Source organism: Macaca mulatta, chromosome 6 (genome assembly GCF_049350105.2).
Source record: "Macaca mulatta isolate MMU2019108-1 chromosome 6, T2T-MMU8v2.0, whole genome shotgun sequence".
NCBI classification, from domain to species: domain Eukaryota; kingdom Metazoa; phylum Chordata; class Mammalia; order Primates; family Cercopithecidae; genus Macaca; species Macaca mulatta.
This window is the reverse complement of record NC_133411.1, coordinates 61,330,974-61,344,270: the sequence shown is the minus strand read 5'-3', so window position 1 is coordinate 61,344,270 and position 13,297 is coordinate 61,330,974.

The window sequence follows — 13,297 nt, the reverse complement described above, 5'->3', positions numbered from 1 at the left end:
GCACAGGAGATGGGAAAGGGGATGGGTCATTTTCAGGTTTCTTGGTAAGAGGCAGTCTCCACCTCTTGTCAATATCCATAAGATGGTACTTTCCCAAACATACAAATGGGATTTACATGCAGGGCAGTCAAAAAAATTACAAATGTTCACTGCATCCTTATATGTACCCAAAATGCCATCACTTTTCTCTCTTGGATATCCTCTATTCAATCTTATTTTTTTAGAAAATTCCAATGCTATCTTGAAGACTTAAGTTAACAGTTGCTCTTTCATTTAATGTCTCCACTCCCACCCTCCAAGAAGTATCCATCAGTCTTTTCTTTTTGCCATCACTATATATTATATAAATTTCCTCCATGGCACTATATATATATATATTTTTCTTTCTTTTTTCTTTTTTTTTGAGACAGAGTCTTGCTCTGTCAACCAGGTGTGAGTGTAGTGGCATGATCTTGGTTCACTGAAATCTCTGCCTCCCAGGTTCAAGCGATTCTCCTGCCTCAGCCTCCCGAGTAACTGGGATTACAGGCATGTGCCACCATGCCCAGCTAATTTTTGTGTTTTTGGTAGAGACAGGGTTTCACATGCTGGCGAGATTGGTCTCAAATTCATGACCTCAAGTGATCTGCCCACCTCGGCCCCCCAAAGTGCTGGGATTACAGGCATGAGCCACTGCACTCGGCTGGCACTATTTTTTTAAAAAACTAGTATTATATACCTACTATGCCCTGGACATAATAAGGGCTTTACATATTTTATTTGATCTTTAATAATATACTCAGGGATTTACATATTTTATTCTATTTTAATTTTTAATCACATAGTAAGGGCTTTACATATTTTATTTAATCTTTAATCATCTCTAAAATGTAAGTATAAATATTTTCTTTGTGTTGCAAATGAGAATATTGAACTGCACAAAAGATAAAATGACTCACCCAAGCTGCATACTTCCAGAAAGCAAAAAAGACAAGATATGAAACCCAGTCCATCAGAATCCAGTATATGAATTTTTAACCATATGAGAGATACACTTCTTTAAAAACAAAGAGCGTGTGTGTGTGTGTGTGTGTGTGTGTGTGTGTGTGTACAAATAAGAAACAAGAGTGGCAAATGTTGATAATTATTGAAGCTTTTGATGAATATATAGGTATTAATTATACTTTTTTTAAAAATTAACACACACATACATATACGCATATCTTCTTCAAACTTGTTTTTTTCCTGGAGTATTTCAAAACAAATCTTGGTCATATATTTTACCCATTGATCAGCAGAAGTGTACGGAATTCACACTAGGATCCTGCCATTAAAATGACTCAATTCCTACATAGTAGTTTCCCAATGCCAAAATCCTATGGAACCAGAATCAAATTGGTTCATCTTGGGTCAAATTTCCACCCCTGTCAATCAGCAGGACTGGTGGTAGCACTGATTAGATATGGCTGCCGAAGCCCATCCCTTCAGAAGAGACCAATGCTAAAGGAAAGTGTACGTGCCAAGTGAATACCTCAACTTTTGCCTAAGAGGTTTCATGTTGCTCTTGAACCCCTAAAAGAAAAAAAAACTTTAAAATGTTTGTTGACAGTGAACATAATTGGGTTAATTTATTATAAGTAAGACTGATGTTACACCTATAGTAATTTGTGACTCAGGTAGCATTCGTCTCTGGTACATTTGATTTCCTTGTATTAGTTAACAATTGCTTTAGCAAATAAACCCTAAATTCTCAGTGACTCATCACAATAAAAATTTATTTCTCTGGTGGCCAGGTACTATAGCTCTCACCTGAAATCCCAGCACTTTGGGAGGCAAAGATAGTCGGATCACTTGAGGCCAGGAGTTCAAGTCAGCCAGCCTGGCAAACATGGCGAAACCCCCTCTCTACTAAAAATACAAAAACTAGCCAGACGTGGTGGCAGTTGCCTGTAGCCCCAGCTACTCAGGAGACTGAGGCCTGAGAATCGCTTAAACCCAAGAGGAAGAGTTTGCAGTGAGCCGAGATTGTTCCACTGCACTCCAGCCTGGGTGACAGAGAGAGACTCTGTCTCAAAAAAAAAAAATTATTTCTTACATGTCAGTAGAGTTGAGGGTATTTCCTATCAGGCCAGAAAACTAGGCTCCATCCTTCTCCAGGTCCTTGGAGATCTTTCCATTCAATAAGCCAAGGAGAAAGCCATGCAGGTAATGTGGAAAGTTTTTATGGATGAGACTTGGACATAGCATATATCACTTCTACTCATAGTCCATTAGTCAGAATTCAGCCATACCGTCACACATAACTGCAAGGTAATTCTGGGAAAAATAGCATATCTAGGTGCCTTGAAGGAAAAGGAAATGGACTTCAGTTAACACATAAAAGCCTCTGCCACAGCCTGCTCTTCTGATCACCCAACATCCTTTTACTCTTTTCTCCTTACATACAGAAAACACTCACCCTCTTCCAAAGACAAGCAAACCAAAGTTTAAAGCAGACACTGCATCTACACATTGTCCATGTAGATGTGCCAAATTGTGGGCTACCATGATCTAGAAAAGGATAAGTTTTATGAACCCCCACTGCCATCCACATATTTACTCAAATTACAATGGTGGAATTGCAATACACGTATCTATTTAGGAACGAAAAGAATTAGAGATATCCAGCTCTCATTGATCTTTGCAATATTTATTTATTTATTTTAATTTTTTTTTTTTTTGAGATGGAGTCTCGCTCTGTCACCCAGGCTGGGGTGCAGTGATGTGATCTCGGCTCACTGCCATCTCCACCTCCTGGGTTCACGCCATTCTCCTGCCTCAGTCTCCCGAGTAGCTGGGACTACTGGCGCCTGCCACCACACCCAGCTAATTTTTTTTGTATTTTTAGTAGAGATGGGGTTTTACCATGTTGGCCAGGCTGGTCTTAAATTCCTGGCCTCAGGTGATCCACCCACCTGGAGTGACAGGCGTCAACCACCATGCCCAGTCGATCTTTGCAATTTTGGAATTTTGCTGGGCAGGCATTATGAAGGTTCTGAACCTTAACCAGACCTTCATTCTCTTCTCTGGTAGGAAGTCCATTATCCATTGTTCTCTATGATTCCTAGATCCTGGCCTCTAGGAAGTATGTGCTTGTCTTATATCCTCCATAGATACAACCGAAGTGTGTCCCTCTTGGTTGTGGCCCATGTTTACTGCTTGCTCCTAGTGTGCAAGTTTGGGCTTGTGATTATATTTGTAGCAGGAAAAGCCACAGACAAAACCCCTCAGACACCGAGTTAAAGAAGGAAGGGGTTTATTTGGCCAAGAGCATCAGCAAGACTGCTGTCTCAAGAGCCAAGCTCCCTGAGTGATCAATTCCTGTCCCTTTTAAGGGCTCACAACTCTAAGGGGGTCTGCGTGAGAGGATCGTGATTGATTGAGCAAGCAGGGGGTGCATGACTGGGGGCTGCATGCACCGGTAATCAGAACGGAACAGAACAGGACAGGGATTTTTACAATGCTTTTCCATACAATGTCTGGAATCTATAGATAACATAACCGGTTAGGTCAGGGGTCAGTCTTTAACTACCAGGCCCAGGGTGCGGCGCCGGGCTGTCTGCCTGTGGATTTCATTTCTGCCTTTTAGTTTTTACTTCTTTCTTTGGAGGCAGAAATTGGGCATAAGACAATATGGGGGATGGTCTCCTCCCTTATATTGACAATGCAATTCCTTCAGAATCATAGTAGATTTCTAATTTATGTGCTTTTCCGTCAGTTCCATGTGTCAGTAACCACATCTGAAAGTCCTTAGACATAGCTTTCAGGCCTCATTTTTTTTTTTTTTTTTTAGACGGAGTCTCACTCTATCACCCAGCCTTCAGTACGGTGGTGTGATCTTGGCTCACTGCAAGCTCTGCCTCCCAGGTACAGGCCATTCTCCTGCCTCAGCCTCCTAAGTAGCTGGGACTACAGCTGCATGCCACCACACTCGGCTAATTTTTTGTATTTTTAGTAGAGGTGGGATTTCACCATGTTAGCCAGGATGATCTCGATCTCCTGACATCGTGATCCGCCTGCCTTGGCCTCCCAAAGTGCTGGGATTATAGGTGTGAGCCACCATGCCCGGCCAGGCCTCATTTATTTCTTTACTTCCTTGACCCTTATGGTGAATAGTGATCCAGGTAAATACAGCTAAGAGATTCCTTGCGGGGCAGAGACAAGACGTCTTCACCAAGCTTCTTCCTAATTGCACAAACATCATGAGTAGATAAATGGTTGTGTTTTAAACTACTAAGCTTCAGGTGGTTTGTGACACGGCAGTAGATAACTTTATTATGATATGCCTTTTCCTCTTCTCTTACCTGGCCAGCTAACTTAAAGGCACTTAGACTTTAGGTAGGAAGGCCACACTTGTAATCTGTTTATTTAGCTCAGAGTATGTTGTATTAATACCATTAATATTTAGGCAGAAGCAACAGTTATAAACCATGACTATCCTGGGCAAACTGGGACATACAGTCACCCTATGGCCCTTTGTTGCTCAGTCTTTTTTCCCCAGTGTCATATTCTATTCCCTAAAGTTTAAAAACAGTCAATTTTTCCAGTCCTTTGGGGAACCACATTTCTAGCCTTTCTTTATCCCTTTTATTTCTGTTTGCAAACCAGTCCATTCTTTCCTAAGCACATTTGTCTCTTGTGATAGCTTGCTAAAAGCAGTCAGTCTTATTTTTTCCAGTCACTTCCACTGATTCTACAAGTTCTGTGGTTCTTTCAAGTTCTCCTTGGAGGCAGCTTTACCATGCGTTTTGCTTCTGGATATCATGATTCTCTATCTTTTCAGCCTGCCGTATCCATTTCCTCATTGTTTAATGCACAGCCACTAAAACCAGTGTCACAAAATGTCTTATATTCAGCAGTTCTTCACTTTCAATATGAAATGTGTAATGGTTCAAAAATGATATATATACATTTATATATATATATAAATATATATATATATTTTTTTCTTTCACATGAAATCCAATCTAGTATTCCTGATTGGTGATTCTCCTCTTAAGTGTTTCTGGAATGTGTTTCAAGGCTCTTTCTATTTTGTAGCTCAGTCCTCTTCATCCTAAGTTTTCAAACTCACCGTGTTTTGAGCGAGGCTGGAAGGTGAAAAAGGGGCATAAAGGATAAGAGACTTTTATGGACCAGACCTGGCAGTGAAGCCACATCCTATTAGCTAAATACATCCTATTAGCTGAAACTCAGTCACATAATTACACCTAACTGCAAGAGAGGCAGGGATGTGTGGTCTAGCTGTGTGCACAGGGGGGAAAAAACAAAAAAGAAAGAAACAGGCTTTCTGAAAGCCAGCCAGTCTCTGCTAACCTAGGTCACGGAAGTAATAAGATTTGCTCAGTTCGTAATTATTAACCCATTAGAAATAAAAGCAAATTTGTGGATAATTTAAATTTCAGTAATCTAAAAAACATTGTGCATTGAACTTTAGGGGGTATTTTCTCTTTGCATTTGAGTATATATGTGGCTGATACTCTTGAAGTGTCTCTCTAAGCAAATAACATGCACTGTACAGATTTCATTCCTGCAAGGCCAGGAAACTGCTCAGTTTTGCCATCTAGTCTCCTCCTTTGGAACCGTTTGCAAACTAATCCAAAGTGTATCACCTTTCAAATCTTTGTTGGAGCTAAATGTGGTATTTCAACAAACTTATTGGCTTGCAGATAAACATAAAGTAAGTATAAGATGTGATAAAATAATCAGCATAGAATCAGAAATCAGCTGATTTCTGAAAATCTAATTTTCAAATCATTGTTTTTTGTTTATTCTATTTTACTGTAGATGCTTGGAGTTAATAAGCATGAAAAAATATTTTTACGAAATAAAAAATAGTGCTGAAAATAAAGAATTGACTATACAAAAAAGGTACTACAAAATGTTAATAGTTCAAATCAATTTTGAAAAATGGCTAAATCTGTTATCATTTTTATTAGAATTTTTTAAAATAAAGAGCATGATAAGAGCTGTCAACAGTTTCTCCAGATTAGACTTGTCTTTTTAAAGTCTTAAAACCTAATTATGAGTGAAGCTAGCATTTTGTTTGCTGTGTCTTCTCTTTTCTCATTCCTTGAGAGTTTCACTAAGACTGTACCTCCTTTCAGGCCTTAAAAATTGAGCAGTAATAGTCAATAGATTATATTACCAGGAGGTGTATTAATTTCTGGAAGACATCAAGACTCCAAAGCTTGCCTTGAAATCATCAGTTAATCACGTGGCCCAATTGCAACAATTGAGGAAAGGAGAATGGAGCTATCCCATGCCACTAAAAGGCTTAGCATACTAATGGCCCTTTGACACTACCAGCCATTCAGAAATCAGACTTTGTCATGCTGAAGAATAGACCACTCACCCCCAACAGGAAGCATTGGGGAGGCAAACGTGACAGTAATTCCCTGTCAGATAAAACCGAGGTATTGTTTTGGATTCCATCATATGTGAAAAGAATTACCCAGTCATAAATTTAAAATATTCTCTTTACCTGTTAGTCACTCTGTATTAGAGTTAAGTATTTGTGACAGATTAAGGTTAACCGTTTATAAAATCTAGGTGTTTTTGAATGGGTTGTAGAAATTGCAATATGGTCACTTGCTATATTTTGATAATCTAAGTATTGCTAAAGATTATAGATACATCTGTGGAAGGAGAAAAATGAATCAAGATTCAAGTATTTTATATGTTTTATTAGCTAGTAGAAGGCAGGATATAGTGTGAGAAAATAAAGCATAGCAGGGTATAATCTGCTTAGAGTTGCTTTTCTCCATATTTACATAGTTTTAAATGACCTTGTATTAACATGCAACAAAACACTAGAAACAATTGAGTAGAAAGCCAGCATAAAAACCCAGTAATGGTCCATGGAAACTTAGGGAGGTGGGGGGACTCACATTAACACATCAAAACTAATTTGAAGAGGATTTAATTGATCTGTGGGTTGTCAAAGGAAGACTTCAGCTTGTAAATTACAAGTGGGTGTCTGCTCATTACCTTTTTCCTTTTGAAAATAGAGTGAAGAGACATAATCTTAGTGTTTTATCTGTTTTTATTTATTTATTATTTCCCACCTTAACTATGAATGCAGTGCCTTATTTTGCCCAATTATCTTTTGTTTGAATCATTTTTCAAAGGGGGAAATATTTATTTCAGGGTGATTATCTCTTGTTCCATGAAAGAGGAAGAAACAGGTTCAAATCAGGGAGACTTCATCAAAGAGACTTGTAATCCCTATTGTGTCTGTGTATTCTTCCCATCAATTTAGAGAATGTGATAAATATCTCTTTGAATCAAGCATTGGCACTTACTTTTTCAGGCGCCAACAATTTAAACGTGGTGCAAAAATAAGATATTCAGATACAGTAATTTACTACATTGAGTCGCTTTTGAATGTAAAAAAAAACCACTTGTAATTCTTTTTAAAATGCCCCCTTTGCTAGAAGTACTTAATTTTTTTGTATAACTTTTATTTTATAATAGCACTATGTTTTGGGGGGAAGAGAAAAATAAAACAAGATCATTCTTTGTGACTCAACACGTTTCACTGAACCCAAGAAATGAATAATTGCAAAAGAATAAGAAGCCTTTTAAAGTTTATTTAGCTCGGAAAACATTCCCCAGACTGTCAACTGCAGTTTCACTCTCCTACAAAAGCAATTATTGTTTGACAGTTTTTGAACAGAACAGGTTTACAGCAACATGGAATTTATTTTCTTGATTGCTCAATTACCACAAATTTTAAAAGATTAATTTTCAAATTTTAATTTTGTTGTCCTTATAGTATTGCCAAGTTTCTACATGGTTTTAATTTAATGTTCATCAATTGGTATGTTTATTACTCCATTCCTGTCTCATCTTGAGGTATACTGGATAATTATTTTTTTCCTTTCAAAACAAAAATGGTGATAAAGGTTACTGGTAGATTTTGAGCTATCTAAAACCTTTATTATAAGTTTTTCTTTTTTAATTTTGACGATTGTGAGAACAGTTTTCTTAAGAGAAAAAGTGCATGTTTTAAAGAATAACATTATTATCTGGGTACAGATACATATTAGAAATCATGTTTTATCATCCTGGAACAGGAAGAAAAATACCTTATTTAAAAATTCAAGTTAATATTGTGGGTGATTTATGACCATCTAGGGGCTTGTTCGTTTGCTAGTAAGCATCTGTAAAAAAATTACAAAAAATATGTAGTAAAGGTATAATATTGACAGAATACCAGCAAGATCAACAGAAACGTAGTCTTTTGAAATAAAAAAAATTCAATTGTATTCCTGATTTTCTTTTTGTGTACCAAAATTAAACCACTTAATGAGTCCTGAGTGACTATGTTTTTTTACCTTACCAATCCGTATTTTACTTTATTAAATACTATTTTAATTTTTAGGAAGTTAAAAAAAGTAAAATAAACAATATTTTTTAAAGTAACAAAAAGTAAAATCGAACACCTTGGATGACATTCTCATCATGTGTTTCCATTCCCTGTTCTGTGATTTCCATCAGGTGCTGAGAAGCCCTGGGCAGAGCTGAAACTTTGTTGCACAAGAGCAACTGGTCTGTCAATGATGCTGATATTACAAACTGCACTTTGAAGACTGACTTGCTTCTCTAGCTGGGATGAGCACCCCCACTCCCTCAGCCTACCAGGCACGCAAAACCACAAGAAAAATGTGATCATCTTTTTCTTGGAACTCAATTTTACTCCAGAGTAGTTAATTTTAAACCTCATTTTGCATTAAAAATACATAATACTATGAAATACAGTGCAAAAATCTCATATTTCTTTAGGTCAAACATACGACAGTTCGAAACAATTTTGAAGTTGTGGAGACCTTCCTGATACCTTCTCAAGTTCATGTTTCTGAACTGTTAAGCTGTCCAAGTAGAAAAGCATGAGAAACCCTGAATTAAAACACAGAATTGTGAAATCTTTTTTTTTTTTTTTTTCCTTCCTAATTGTATGGCAGTTCCTATATGCACTGTTATCTTAGATGAGTTCTACTTACTCAAATTATAAACTATTTTGTCTCTGAAATTTGGGCTTAGAAAAGAAAAAAAGAGAGAGAGAGAGACAGAGTCTTGCTATTTTGCCCAGGCTGACCTCAAACCCCTGAGCTTAAGCAATCCTCCCACCTCAGCCTTGTTAGTAGCTGGGACTACAGGCAACTTAAACTTTTGAAAAAGAGAAAACCCAAAACAAGATAAAGGCAAATGAAATCCAAATTGAGTGATGAATGGTATTTCAAGACTATTGTGTTACTGAGCCACATGTAGGGAGGTAATGATGTTATTTCTTCTTGGGCTTTTTATTGTTTTGAAATCTTTTTCCTACTTGTAAAATATTTTCCTACTTGTACAATATTTGAAAAAATAAATAAAACCATATAGAAAAAGAAAAAGACGGGATTAAAATTCACCTTAGGTCTCACCACCATGAGAGTAACCCTGATTATCAATGAATTATTTATTGGGTGCTTACCATATAACAGACATCTTTCTATGCACACATGTAAAAATTTTACATAAATATAAACATACCATATACACGCTGTTCTATTAATTGCTTTTCTGTAATAAAAATATGTCACAGACAACAAATATATGTCTACATCATCTTTCAATAGTTGTCTAGTATTCCCTTATGCAGTTCTAGACTACTTAACATAACCATTGTTGTTACAGCCTTTCTTAATTTCTTATCCCTACATCAATCCATTGAGACTGAAGCCTTCTCAAGTTTCCTCCAAAAATGAGTACTTCTGTCATTTCATGATTTTTCAACTGAAGAATACAACAGATAGTCCTTGTATATATTTATGAGTTTATATATCCATATATATACATATGTGTGTTTGAAATATGTCTGTATTTTTTTGTTGTATTTTCTTTAAAATCTCATTCTCCATTTAATATAATTTCCTCTATAGGTTATGATAAGAAGACCCAAATATCTTTACCAACTCCATCGAATAATACATTATTTGCAAATGTAGCTTACACAAGTCCCCTGCTTATAGCAGAATCACTTACATTGAAAGATGTCTTTCAGAACTGTAACCACTGTCTTGAGGATGAATACACCTAACTAGATCTGAATTTTCAGTATAATTGCACAACTATAGCATGTATTCTTTGGTTATTCTCATCCCTTTATGCTTCATCTTCTCATGGAGTTAGTCAGCCAAACTGAATTTCCTCTGGGGAAATTATATGCACATTTTCTGCATAATCTCTGGAGGTTCAAGCTTTGAGGATCTTTGTACATAATGGAAGAGGAGAGTCCTTTGACTATAATTGTCTTAATCCTTAAGATGTTTTGTGTGTCATGAATGGGGAAGCCATCATTTCATCTAAGGCTTCCTGAGACAGGATCTGTAAGATATTTGCTTCTCAGTGATTTTATTGAGTAATGCATTGAATAGGTGAAGTTCATAATCACTAAATAAGCACATGCTAAATAAATTTGCTGTAACTACATTTTAAGGTTGATTGGTGCCCTCAGGTTATATCTGGTCATACACGATAACATTTCATACTGAAAAAGGATTTGCTTGTTGAATTAAGTGATTTTTTTTTAAAGTTGATGATAAGGGTTAACATTCTACTCCTAGCTAGATTTGGCACATTAAAATATTTCTTACTCCAGAGGGAGTTTTAATTTTGTTCACAACATTTTACCTAGAGATAGTCTTTTCCTTAACAATTATTTTGTTATCAATATCTACATTTTAAACCAGAGTTCATACAGGAGTCTGTTATAAATAGAATCATAAATTAATTTTGCACTGTATGTGGCTAGATTTAATAGAATCAAAGGAACAGTCTGCCCTTTGTTTTTTAAATTGTTTCCAAAAGAAAATTCATAGACTCACATTTATCCTTGAATTACTTAACCTGCAGAAAATTTTCAAAAATAATAACTGATACATTGAACAACGTGGAAACCAAATGGAGGTATGGGATTTCTCTTTCTAGAATACTTCTCTTAAAAGAGACTTAAATTTCTTTAGAGTGCAGCTTCCCTTTAGATAACAAAATTGAGAGGTGAAGCCAGCTGGACTTCCTCTGTAGAGTGGGGACTTGGAGAACTTTCTGTCTTACAAGAGAATTGTAAAATGCACCAATCAGCAGTCTAAAGCTAGGATTGTAAAATGCACCAATCAGTGCTCTGTAGCTAGCTAGAGGTTTGTAAAATGCACCAATCAGTGCTCTGTAAAAATGTACCAATCGGTGCTCTGTAACTAGCTAGAGGTTTGTGAAATGGACCAATCAGCACCCTGTAAAATGGACCAATCAGTACCCTGTAAAATGGACCAATCAGCACTCTGTAAAGTGGACCAATCAGCAAACATGGGCGGTGACAAATAAGGGAATAAAAGCTGGCCACCCCAGCCAGCAACAGGGCAGCCTACTGGGGTCCTTTTCCATGCTGTGGAAGTTTTGTTCTTTTGCTCTTCACAATAAATCTTGCTGCTGCACTCTCTTTGGGTCTGTGCCACCTTTAAGAACTGTAACACTCACCGTGAAGGTCTGCAGCTTCATTCTTGAAGTCAGCGAGACCATGAACCCACCAGAAGGAACCAACTCTGGACACAAAATGAGCAAGATGATTTCTTAAGGTCACATTTATTGTCATAAAAGGGAGGTCCTAGGAGGTCATACCAGCTTCACTTATCTCTCTCTTATTTTTTTTAATTTTTATTTTTAGAAATGGCTTCTTGCTGTGTTGCCCAGGCTGTAGTACAATGGCTATTCACAGACTCAATCATAGTTCACTGCAACCTTTAGCTACTGGCTTCAAGAGATCCTTCTGCTTCAGCCTCCTGAGTAGCTGGGACTACAGGTGTGCACTACCACACCCAACTTTATTTTTAATCTCCTCTAAAGACAGAGGGGCTTAGTCACAATTCTCAGAATAATTTTTATTTTGTCTTGCTTTGGCTCTGGAAATACAGCTAAATGGAATGTTTAATGTTTCGAAAAACAATTCACAAATCTTCTATGGCTAGTTATTCCTTTATTGTCAATCAAATGCCAATCCACATTTTATATAATTAAAACTTGAAAGTAAACTTAAATAGGTATTAAAATTATGCACATTTACCCTAAAATATTTAAATACCATAGACAAGTATTCTTAAGGGTGATCCATAATGTTACAATGCAGAAATAACCACTAAAGGCATTTTGATGCATTTTTTCTAGTTTTTTTCCTGTGTGTAAATTTTTATATATATTTAAATTGGAATCTTCTGTTGGTTCATACTGAAATGTATTTGTCTAAGACAGATTCCTATTATAGACGAGGAATTACTAGACAAGAGAATGAATATTTTTAATGGTCTTGATTCATGGCATCATATTACTTTGAACACAGTTGTGCCAATTTATAACCTTACCAGTTGTGAGTGTGCATGCCTGTTTTGTTTTGTTTTATTTTTGTTTTTTACTGTCTTGCCTACATTAATACTTGTTTGCTTTGCTAATTTAATAGGTATGGTGGGCTAAATGGTGGGCCCATGTTCAAAAAGAGATGTTCACATCCTAATCCCCAGAACCTGTGAATATTACCTTCTATGGCAAAATAATGAATAATGCCTTACATGGCAAAAGGTGTGATTAAATTAAATGTCTTGAGATGGGGATTTATCCTGGATTATTTGGGTAGGCCCTATATGCAATCTTGTGTATTTTTATGAGAGTCAAAGGACGTTTGAAGACACACAGAGGAGGAGGCAACGTGAAGACAAGACAGAGATTGCAGTGATGTGGCCACAACCCCAGGATGTCATGTTGGACTAAGTATATGTGGGTATTTATTATACAGTAAAGGTGCATTCAAAATAGTGGAACAAAAGATGGGTTTTTCATAAAATAACATTTTAGCATTTGGCTAGTCATTTAGAAAAGATAAGTCAAATTCCTATGTTTAGATCTTTACAAACTTGAATGATTTAAATGTAAAAGAACTTGAAGAAAATATGTGTAGATATTTATATTTCATTGTTTGGACATTATTATAGAAACTGAAAATTGTATTAAGTCTTAGAACTTCCTTATGGTAATGAATACCAAAAACAAGCTGAATGATAAAAAATTGTGAATCACAACACTTGTTGAAGAAGTAATAACCATAATGTACAAACGAATAAGCCTGTAAAAATAATTCAATAGAAAAAAATCAGTGATAGGCTTTAGCACTTGCATGTTATGTGAAGAGGCACAGCTAGCAAATAAATGCAAAAATATATTCAACTTTATTAATAAGAGACATGTAACT